This window comes from Tursiops truncatus, chromosome 13, assembly GCF_011762595.2.
Source record: "Tursiops truncatus isolate mTurTru1 chromosome 13, mTurTru1.mat.Y, whole genome shotgun sequence".
NCBI classification, from domain to species: Eukaryota; Metazoa; Chordata; class Mammalia; order Artiodactyla; family Delphinidae; genus Tursiops; species Tursiops truncatus.
The window spans coordinates 76,360,731-76,372,209 of record NC_047046.1 but is presented as its reverse complement, the minus strand read 5'-3'; the positions used below and the strand labels follow the sequence as shown (position 1 = coordinate 76,372,209).

At 41.2% G+C, this 11,479-nt stretch overlaps 1 long non-coding RNA gene across 2 annotated transcripts; it reads right to left on the bottom strand.

Moving 5' to 3' along the window:
* Nucleotides 1–6,073: 6,073 nt before the first annotated feature.
* On the bottom strand, nt 6,074–10,914 carry LOC141276223 (uncharacterized). 2 transcript variants are annotated; one of them, XR_012325465.1, is made up of 2 exons: nt 10,704–10,914; nt 6,074–8,579 (listed from the first exon to the last, which is right to left on the bottom strand). It is a non-coding gene; the product is annotated as an uncharacterized lncRNA (long non-coding RNA). The 2 variants fall into 2 exon arrangements; XR_012325466.1 differs by having other exon boundaries at nt 10,740–10,914.
* Nucleotides 10,915–11,479: the final 565 nt, after the last annotated feature.

The following is an 11,479-nucleotide window of genomic DNA, read 5'->3' as shown; positions in this document are numbered from 1 at the left end:
TGAAGAGCGTTATTCTATAGGGATGCATTTTCATTTTCATTTTCATTTTTCAGAGAGCTGTAGGCCAAGATTTCCTTCACAGCTGGCTTCCTAATCAGTGCCTTTTCTTATTCCTGCCCTGAGGCTACTACCTCAGACAATTTTCGAGGGGGTTACAACAAAAGGTAAACTGCTTACTTTTGAATTCCTGTGTTACAGCCGTGCGGGTAGAGAGCTGTAGTTTCTGTGAGTAGCCAGTAGAGGGACCTCTTACCACACTTAGGACTGAAAAACTAGGAAATCTGTTTGGAGCATCAATTATTTTAACAGATTGTTAATTGATTAACAGATAGATTGGTTGAACTAAGAAAATTAATTAATTCATATTGAGTGGAAGAATTTCTTTAAAATTTGCAGATGGACCTGCCATTGGGGAACTGATTCCATAAACTCTTAGAATTACTATTTTTAAAATGATTTGCATTTCCCTTTCAGACCTCTGGATACTGAAGAGTAAAATTCTGAAATTTCCTGATGTAACTCCTTTATTTATAAAGGGGTGGCCTGGTGGTCAATATTTAATGTCCTGCCAGAGTTAATGTGCTTAATGGCAGTTACTCTTCTGAAGCTAATTGTCCCCGGATTCTGCTGCCCCTTGGAACCTTCTGGTAATGTTTGGGTAATAAATTAATTTGATATTGCTATTACTCAGAGTTCTTGCTTGCAAACAGGAAAAACTGACTTTGTCTAGTTTAAACAAAGGAGAGGGAATTAGGTGAAAAGATATAAGGACGATGACAGAACTGAAGGGAAACCCAGAGAATTCAGCTCAGGAATTAAGCAGAAACCACAGGAGGCCAGAAACGCCCCCCCTCCCCCACCCCCCCCACCCCCACCCCACCCCCACCCCGTCACCCACCCGGGTACCATAGCTACACACAGGGCCATTCACTCCACAGCTGGCTGTCTATGGAGTCCGACCTCGCTGCTTTGGGCCACCTGCTTAGGATCCCAAACTCAAACAAGAAAGCCCAAGCTGAGTTTGTAAGTTCACATGCTCTGTCCACCAGGGAGACTGTGCCCCTACCCGCCAGCCACCTCCACGTGGAGGAGCACGGCCCTGCCCCCCTCTTCGGCTTGGACAACCTGCAGGCTGTTGGTTAAATTTTGTCCTCCCAAAATAGATGTGTTCAAGTCCTAACCTTCAGTACCCATGAAGGTGACCTTATTTGGAAATAGGGGCTTTACAAATGTAATCAGATTAAGATGAGGTACACAGAAAAAAAAAAAGTTGTAACTATGTGTGGTGATAAATGTTAACCATACTTATTGTGATGATCATTTCACAATATACACAAATATTAAATCATCATGTTGTGTGCCAGAAACTAGTATAATGTTATATGTCAATAAATCTCAATTTTTTAAAAAATTAAGATGAAGTCTTAATGGATTAGGGTGGCCCCTAAATCCAAGATGGCTGGTCTTTATAAGAAAAGCAAAATTGGGGCACAGAGGTTCAGACATGAAGAGAACACGATGTGGGACTTCCCTGATGGCGCAGTGGTTAAGAATCCACCTGCCAATGCAGGGGACGTCGGTTCGATCCCTGGTCCGGGAAGATCCCACGTGCCGTGGAGCAACTAAGCCCATGAGCCACAACTACTGAGCCCGCGTGCCACAGCTACTGAAGCCCACGCACCTAGAGTCTGTGCTCCACGACAAGAGAAGCCACCGCATGAGGAGCCCGCGCACCACAAAGAAGAGCAGCCCCCTCTCGCCACAACTAGAGAAAGCCCGCGTGCAGCAATGAAGACTCAACGCAGCCAAAAATAAGTAAATAAATAAATATAAAATAAAAATAATAAAAGAGAACACGATGTGACAGCAGAGTCAGAGACTGGAGTGATTCGTCTACCAACCAAGGAACACCAAGGGTTACAGGCAACCACCAGAAACTAAGAGAGGCAAGAAAGCACCCTCCCCTGGAGCCTTCAGAGGCAGCAGGCCTCTGCCAACACTTCGACTGGGGACTTCCAGCCTCCAAAATGACGAGAGAATGAATTTCTTCTGCTTGAAGCCACCAAGTCTGGGCTACTTGGTTACAGCAGCACCAGGACACTGAAACACTGGGAGTCCCTTAACGAGAACGAGTAGCTTGGGAGCTGCATCGCCAGAAGCCCCAGACACAATCTCCTGCTTTCTGTGCTCAGACATCTGACAAGGTTTCTTTAAAAGTATTTTGCAACGTCTTCCAATCCATCACAGGAATATTCCAGAAATAACGAACAGCCAGGAAATGTACAGATTTACTACATTTGGATTTATTCACATAAGTAGGAGAATTGATTAGTGAATAAGTTCTTACATAAAATGAATACACTGTAGAGATAAGTATGCCCCAACCCACCCGTCACATGTGTATATTTACGTGCAGCAGAGGGAGAGGCGGCAGCTCACAGATACCTAGGCGCTGCTCTCTCCCAGTAACGTGTTCCATCTGAAACGTGCCACTAACCCTTGATGTTGGCTGTAACTGTTGAAGAAATTGGACTTTACATGGACGTATCATCCAACCAAGTTCACGTATCCAGTACATGACACCCACTTTTCTCCCCTGTGTTAGGCTAGGAAGAATGTCCACAGCAGAGATGAGCTTATGAACTGATTGCATAATAAGAATCTTCTGTGAAACTTCTGTGCACAAACCATGTGGTCAGCACCATCCTGCCCCCATGCCTGGCCCGGCCTCTCCTCTCCCGCTGCAAAGGACCAGCTCAAGAGTTCATGCATCTCAGCAGGCAGCCCGGTCCAGCCCAGAGCAATCTCTTCTCACGCCTGCAGCATCCGCTGCCTGTAACACTCATCTCACACTTGTCTCTCGGGGCTGTCTACTCCTAATCTCCCCATACTGCAATGGATTATAAACTCTGAGAACAGGGATCGTGCCTTATACAGGGATTTGCCAGTGAAAGCATCAAAGCAAGTACGAATCAGTGCCTACTTATGAGAACCAACAAGAAGTCCCAGGTTCAAGAACAGAGAATGGCAGATGCTCAAAAGTGGAATAAGTTAATTAATTCAAAGTTGATTCCAGAATCGAGCGCTACTCTGTGAAACGTGAAGCGTTTCTCACTTTGCACCTTACAAGGATCACTATTGCTCCAAACACGATGAAGGGAAGTGGCGAGGTTGGCAGAAACCTGCCTGCTGTTCTGTGGTTGCCTGCGAGAAAGAGGAAGCATCCAACAGCATCCAGAGGTGGCTAAAATGTAGAAACACAGAGCAGTGGCGAAGCGACATGTCAGGAATGGTGGCAAAAAAATAGAAGCCTGAAAAGAATCATAAAGAAAAATGCCATGGTGAGAAGATTCATCCAGTCCACACTGTAGCCCTTTAAGTTAATTTGGGGCCTGCTGGAGCTAACTACCGGTGGAAACCATGGGCATTAAGTGTCAGAATTAACTCTAAGATCTGAGTAAAAGGTATTACAGAGGTAACATCCAATACCTTTGTAAAGTAATGGACTCTTACTGGAGTCCATTAGTAAGTTTTCCTAAAATTTCATATCTGATCACCATCTCCATTACAAAAGATAGTATTATGCTGTCTACCACAAAGCTCCCCTAGAAACTGTAGATTGTTATGAAGTCTATTTTATTTTCCCACAGGAATAATGCTACACTTTGGCATCAAGTGGTTCACGGAGGTGAAGATAAAAAACACCACCACTTATTGAATGTCCACAATGGGCCAGACATTGTAGTTCATTATCTCTTACCTTTGCAGAGACCTTGTAAAGTAGGAATCATTAGTCCAGTTTTAAAGATAAGAAAACTAGGTTTCAGAGCAGTTAAGTGCCTGTCCTTGGGTCTCACCTCAAAATCTCTAATACTTAATGTTATATCACAGTGCCTCAACAATCTGGCATAAAAGCAGAGATACATCTCTATGTGTCCACAGTAATTTCGAGTAATATAATTATGCTACACTTTGAAGGGTTGGTGCAAAGCAATAAGAGATTTTAGAGATGATCTAGCTCATCCTCGTCACAAACAAGCACACTAAAAACAACAGAAGCTAATAATGACTTTCCTAAGGTCAAAAAGCAAGGGAGTTGCAGAGCTGAGTATAGACCTGGGGTCTTCTGATTAAATCACACCGAGTTTCATCCAAACTCTTCTCTTAACTCTCTGAGAAAGTCCACGAAGCTGTTGAGTGGGAGAGTCAGGATTAGAACCTAGGACGTCAAGACTTCAAGCCCAGAGGGAGCTCTTTCTACCACACGACAATGTGCAGACACTACACAGTAAAATTACAACATCTCTGGGGGCATTTCTCAAACACATTTGCGTCATAATACCCATTACTTAGACAATCAATGCACAATGCTGGCCTTTTTCATTCGGAAAATTTAGAAGGAGCTTGGAGGGTTAGATGCCTTTCACATAATAGTCAACTCAATTTAGATTTGTTGATTGACATATTGTCCACTTGGATCAATTACATGATACTTTACACTCTGGGGTCTTTGAAGAGAGCCAGCTTCTAAATAAGTTAATGTCTCCATCTCTCTCCAAGGTATATATTTCCCCTGACCTGAATCTACTCCTTAGGGGCTCTTATAATATCCCTTTTCTGGAATTTCTCACTGGCACAATAAAACCACTTTCTTTGGGGGTATTCCTTGCCTTGATAGGGGTATATACTTTCTCTTTTAAGAGGGAACCTGAACTTTTTGCTCCTACAAAGTCCCACCATTTTAAAAACAGGTCCTAAAACAAGAAGAATGAAAGCTGAACTTTCCAGTCTTTTCACATCTTTATTTGTAATTTCCCCTAGCTTGACATCTCTCACTAGAGTGTTTTAACAACCGGTAAATACCTGATCATAACAATATGTGGAAGGTACTTGGCATTAATGCTACGACTTGCTGCTTTCTCCTATGATTTTTATAGACCTAAGTTGTCCAATTGTAAAGTCTATTACAAAATTGCTTTTCAGATTGCTACTAGTTGTCACTCATGTGTTACTGAGTGTCTTTTAAATAACTGTTTGGCCCAGCGCTTTGTTTCACTAGATTGGGTAAGCCTAGGAACCCTCCAAGAGTACCAGGGGTGGAGGATGGAATTTTGCAATGAAAAACACAGCCATTTTGCAACTTCAAAAATATCATTGGCCAGGAGTTGCCCTTGGGAGTAGTTTGTCTGGCATAGAATAGCTTATTTTCCCAGCATGACCTTAGGATATAATTTGGTAATGAGATCATTTGGCAACCTTGAGCTTTAATACAGTGAAATTAAATAATTGAATTGGCTGTGGTTTTTAACCTATGCTTACTCTTCCAAGGTGGAATTTGGCCAAGATTGTGAATAAACACTTGAGCTTTCAAGACTTCCATTTTGTAATTATAATTTGAATAATGAGAAAGGACAACCCTCCTCAGTGGCACAGAGTGTTTTTTTAAATTTTTTTTTTTCGGTACGCGGGCCTCCCACTGTTGTGACCTCTCCCGTTGCGGAGCACAGGCTCCGGACGCGCAGGCTCAGCGGCCATGGCTCACGGGCATAGCCGCTCCGCGGCACGTGGGATCCTCCCGGACCGGGGCACGAACCCGTGTCCCCTGCATCGGCAGGCGGACTTTCAACCACTGCGCCACCAGGGAAGCCCCACAGAGTGTTTTTTATGAACAAATGTAAATTCCTCCATTGCTTCTAAAGTGCCCTCTCTAGGCACAATTCAGACCCAACCTTTTCTATGATCACAGCAGACAACATTTCTCACCACTTTTTTTTTTTCACTCATAAGGTCTACATTGTATTTAGTATTCATTTTGCCCAGTGAAGACGGCTTTCTGATTGTAACTGCTCTGATTTTCCAACTATATTAGAAGTTTTGCGGAGAAAGGGTCATGTTTGACTTCTCATTTGGATTCATTGAAACATCAGATTCAGGTCTGACTACTTAATAGGAACTCAATCAGTACCAGTTGGTTGAGTGATTGAAAAGTACTATTGGTTCAAACATAGGTACATCACCAATTCTATTGTTTCCTCTTAAAATCCTAGGGTTTACATTTATTTACACATATAAATCAGAATTCCATCCCACATACTTTAATTCCCAAGACCAACACAATTACAAATAGAATGGAAACAGGAGTATTAAATGTCTTATCTAGTTAAAATATTGACCTCAAGCTGCGTTGAAACAACAGCTGCCCATAAGACATTTTTTAGGTTTGGCAATTCTTGGTTTTTCATTTCACCATTGAAATGTATCCTTTTCAAATCTGTTTTTAATTACAGATAAATCACAAGGAAGAAAATTGCCAGCTTTTTTTTTTTTTTTTTTTTTTTTTTGCGGTACGCGGGCCTCACTGTTGTGGCCTCTCCCGTTGCGGAGCACAGGCTCCGGACGTGCAGGCTCAGCGGCCATGGCTCACGGGCCCAGATGCTCTGCGGCATGTGGGATCCTCCCGGACCGGGACACGAACCCGTGTCCCCTGCATCGGCAGGCGGGCTCTCAACCACTGCGCCACCAGGGAAGCCCCGCTTATTTTGTCTTAGAGTGGTCAGGTTGACCTCTTACTCAGGGGTCCCCAATCCTGCCTCAACACCCCTCTCTACCCAGAGTATTACGCTCATCATTACTCAGAAATTTACCATAGTGCCACTTACTGTTTAGCTAGTAATTAAATCATGACATGTACACAAAACCACAACCAATTTTTTTTTTCTGACACAATGATATCTCTTTGAAAATGTCTGCAGATGTAAGTCTACACACTTTGAAAAGGAAGATGGAAACAAAGCTTAAGGTCTCAACAAATTTGCTTAAAGTTGATAATAATGAGTTTATAAAGGAGTGAAGAGAGCATTCCACTATTTTCAGAAGAAGAAAAAAAACACTAGTAAACAGACATCATATCTGAGCCGTCTCCTGTAAAACACATAGCTGCTACTCTCATAGTGTATTCGTTTTCTTTCTGCTTAATCTTGTTGTAGAGTTGACTTAATTTAGCAATCAAATGGGACAATGAACAACTAAATTAGGCTGTAATTCTTGGGAAAATCTTGGCTTAGATAGCGATAGGCAAAATTCCTTTGCTAATCTAGACAGTCATTACTTGATGTTGTTAATGTTGTCATTTGGGAAATCGTGCTATCCCATGCTGGGTGTTATTAGAAATGGAACCTAAACTCTCCTAAATCCTCCTCCTAAAACTAGTCCATGAGAAGTACATGGAGGTTGATTTTTGAACTAAAAATGATTCCATCCCCACAATCTCACCCCAGATCTCTGTTGATTTGGTGGTAGCAATCTTGGGAGATTTTCCCTGCTCAAAAGACAACAAGAACAAGTCATTCTGGAGAAGGAGCTCTCAGTGGACAATAAGAGCTTCTATAGCTAAACCAGTTTTGCTGCTAGAATATGTATTGGTCAGCATCTCTCTAAGGAACAAAGAGGTGATTCCTCTTTCTAAACCAAATGCTCTACTCCATACAATTTTGCAAGCCATAGATATTTCATTAAGCCTTTATTTATATGCTTCTGTCTTTAGTCACTCCACTTTTTTCTTTTTTTTAGTTGAGATATAGTTGATTTACAGTATTATATTAGTTTCAGATGTACAACATAGTGACTCAAAAATTTTATAGATTATACTCTATTTAAAGTTATTATAAAATATTGAATATATTCCCTGTGCTGTACAATGTATCCTGGTAATTTATTTATTTTATACATAGTAATTTGTACCTCTTAATCCCCTTCCCCACCTTGCCCCTCCCCCTTCCCTCTTCCCACTAATAACTACTAGTTTGTTCTCTATATCTATGAGTCTGCTTCTGTTTTATTATATTCATTCATTTGTTCTATTTTTTAGATTCCATATATGTGATAAAATACAGTATTTTTTTTCTCTGTCAGTCACTCCATTTTTCTAATTACCTATTTTAATGAATGTAATACTTATGAAAGTCCTGTAAAACATAAATTAGATAGAGAACCAACAAAAATTTTATATAGTATTTATAATATGAAATCTTACATATTTCTCTTATGTTAAAATATTAATTTTTCCTATCTCCCTTATAGAGATGTCTTGTAAAATATTACTGTGGTGGACATACTCTAAGGGACATCCAATGAGTCATACCCTTATATAATCCCCTCCCCTTGAGTACAGACAGAAACTGTGACTTCCTTCAAACCAACAGAATATGGCAAAGGTGAAGGAATTTTGCAGATGCAATGAAGGTCCTAATAAGTTGACCTGGAGTTAATCAAAAGGAAGGTTATCCTGGGTGGTTCTGACTTAATCAGGAAAGCCCTTTAAAAGAGGGTCTGACCCTTCCCTAGAGTCAGAGACTTGAAGCAGCCGAGACTCATGTGTGTGTGTGTGTGTGTGTGTGTGTGTTCCTGGATTTGATGAAGTGAGCTATCGTGAATTCTGCCAACAACTTCAGGGAGCTTCAAAGTAGTAGATCCTTCCCTAGCTGAGCTTCCAGATGAGAACGCAGCCCAGGTTACATCTTAATTTCAGCCTTGTGAGACCCAAAGCAAAAGCCCAGCTAGGACATGCCTGGACTTCTGACCTACAGAAAGTGTGACATAATAAAAATGTGTTGTTTTAAGCGGCTGAGTTTGTGATAATTTGTTACACAGCAATAGAAAACTTACACAATAACATTTAAAATGATTATTTGTGAAGCACCACTAGCATTTCCTTTAAAGTTAGGAAAAAGTCAAGGATGACTACTCTTGACACTTTCAACATTGTATGGGAAAGAGGCAAAGATATGGCTCTTTGCAGATGTTGTCATTGTTTATCTAGAAACTCCAAGAGAGTATATTGATATTCTATTAGAAACAACATGTCTGGCAATTTAACCTACATATAATCCCATGGTTTCCTACTTATAGACCATAACCAGCTAGAAAATATGAGAAGAAAATATACTACTTATGATGACAACAATAGCACAATAAAATACCTTAGAAATAAGCCTAAAAGAAATGTTCAGAAACTATCTAAAGAAAAAAAATGAAACTCTACTAAGAAGCATACAAGAAGACAGAAAAGACATCACATGTTTTTGAAACCTGAAGAAAATTCAGTATTTTAAAGATCCCCATCTGCCTTAAACTAATCTATCAATTCAGTTACAAAATCAATAAGCTTTTTAGGTGGACCTTGACAAAATGATACTAAAGTTAACATGGAAAAGTAAATATGAGAAAACCTTAACTATCTAGAAAATTATTGATAGCTAACATTTAGTGGGTGTTAACCATGTTCCAAGCCCAGTTCCGCCATATGCTAGTTTCATTTAATTCCCCCATTAGACAGGTAGTATTCCTTCCACATTTTATAGATGCAAAAATAGCAGCTTAGAGAGATTAAGTAATTGCCTGACACTTGCTGCAGTCAAGATTTGAACCAAGCCTTCTAGCATCAGAGCCTGAGCCCTTGGCTAGTTTTCCATTCTGCTTAGGGTGAATCAGGCAGGCAGCTCCACAAGGTACTGTATTACAAAGCTACTGTCATAAAAACAGTTCTGCTGGCATAAGAATAGGTGGTGAAAAGGACTATTTTTAAAAATCAAGATTTCAGACAAACAAATCCTTGTGAGAAATTGGTATATGATAAAGGTAGCCATTCAAATGAGTAGAGAAAAGAAGGATGTAAATAACATTGGGGGAACTGACCACCCATTTGGAATAAATAAAAATAAAACAACAAAACCAGACCCTGAGCTTAACTGTTACACCAAAATAAATTCCAGAGAGGTCAAAGATTTAAATGAAGCAATGAAACCTTGAAAGTACGTGAAGAACACACAGGTGTACTGTGGTCTCCAGTAACCTAGTAGTGAGTAAGGTTCTTCTAAACATAGCAAAAAGAAAAAGAATGATAAATGTGACTATATTGAAACTTATATTCTCATACCCCAAAACAGGTAATAACTGAAAGGATAAAATGGGAAAATATTTGCAACACATATCACAAAATATAAAATTCCTTAATATACAAAAGACTAATAAATCAGTAAGAGAAAGATGAAAAGATGCACACTACAGTAGAAAATTGGACAAAGAATTTAAATAGGAGTTCGACGCAAATGTGAAATGCAATTTTTAAAACATCTCCTGTGGAGAATTTAAAATATACAGAAAAGCAGAGAAATTGGTCCAGTGAACACCCCCTCACACTCTGCACTTACTGACAGCTACAATGGTCAACAGACCATCTCTCGTTTCACTCATAATGCACGCACGCACTCTCTCTCCCCCCCGCCAACCTACCCACTGCTACACTGCATTTTTACGAAGCAAGTCATTTCATCTGTAAATATATCAGAGAGTATATCTAAGGCTATAAAATGCTGTTTCCTATTCTATTGGTAAAGATCAATTAACTGGAATTTGAGAGAGGGAGAAAGCTGAAAAAATTATAGTTCCTACTCTGAGAGGGAAAAGGGAGTTTTGAGAAGAGATCAAATATTTTCCACCTTCCTTCAACAAGTAAGACACTATCAGCCAAAATCACTTGAATACTGAATCCAGCACAAGAGCAAAGGAGACATTCTTGGAGAAAACGTTCAGGAAGGGACTTGGGTTGAGCAGTTTGTACATATGTACATTATCTGTGGTCCAAGGACCCACAGTCTGGGGGATGATGACTTAGCTTGCAAACTTCTAGAGGGCAGGCACCTCACCTTTTCTTCTGAGCTGATGCCTTAGAGAATATTCACCTTAGATAACGCGTGATGAAGAATGGATGCCTCTGTCCACACGCCCATCCTCACAGGGCTGACTGATGTTGATAGGTTGGTTCCCACACCCACCTATCCAGCCGGGACTCTCTGTAGCTTCATATGAATAAAAGGAACAACAATAAGTGGGAAAGGGCTGGGCCTCCAGGTGACCAGCACATTCAGAAAGGTATGCTGCCTGATATGGAGAACAGGTTTTCTGCCTGAGATCCCCGATGAGTCACTTCCTTCCCATGATCAGCCCAGTCAGTGCTTTGCCTTCCTTACTGCTCTGTCCCAGGGCAGGGAGGGAGCTGGTGACACAACAAGCAGAGAGCTGACTCCTGAGTGGACCTGAGCAGGTTGCCCGCTCCTGCTGTGAGGCCTTCAAGGTTATGCATTTCCTTTAAGATGGTCTGAGATGGATTTTGTCCTGGGCGGGCTGGATGCGAGACTCTGTGGAAAGATGAATCCACAGATGCCACCTACCAGCCAAAGCTCATTCACAAGGAAACTTCATTTTGTTTAACACACCTTGGCTCCTTAAGCACATACTCTGTGTGTATATGTGGGGAGTGAGGGCATGGGGTGGGGGGAGGGGTTATAAAAATGAATAAGATGAGGGCTTCCCTGGTGGCGCAGTGGTTGAGAGTCCACCTGCCGATGCAGGGGACACGGGTTCGTGCCCTGGTCCAGGAAGATCCCACATGCCGCGGAGCGGCTGGGCCCGTGAGCCATGG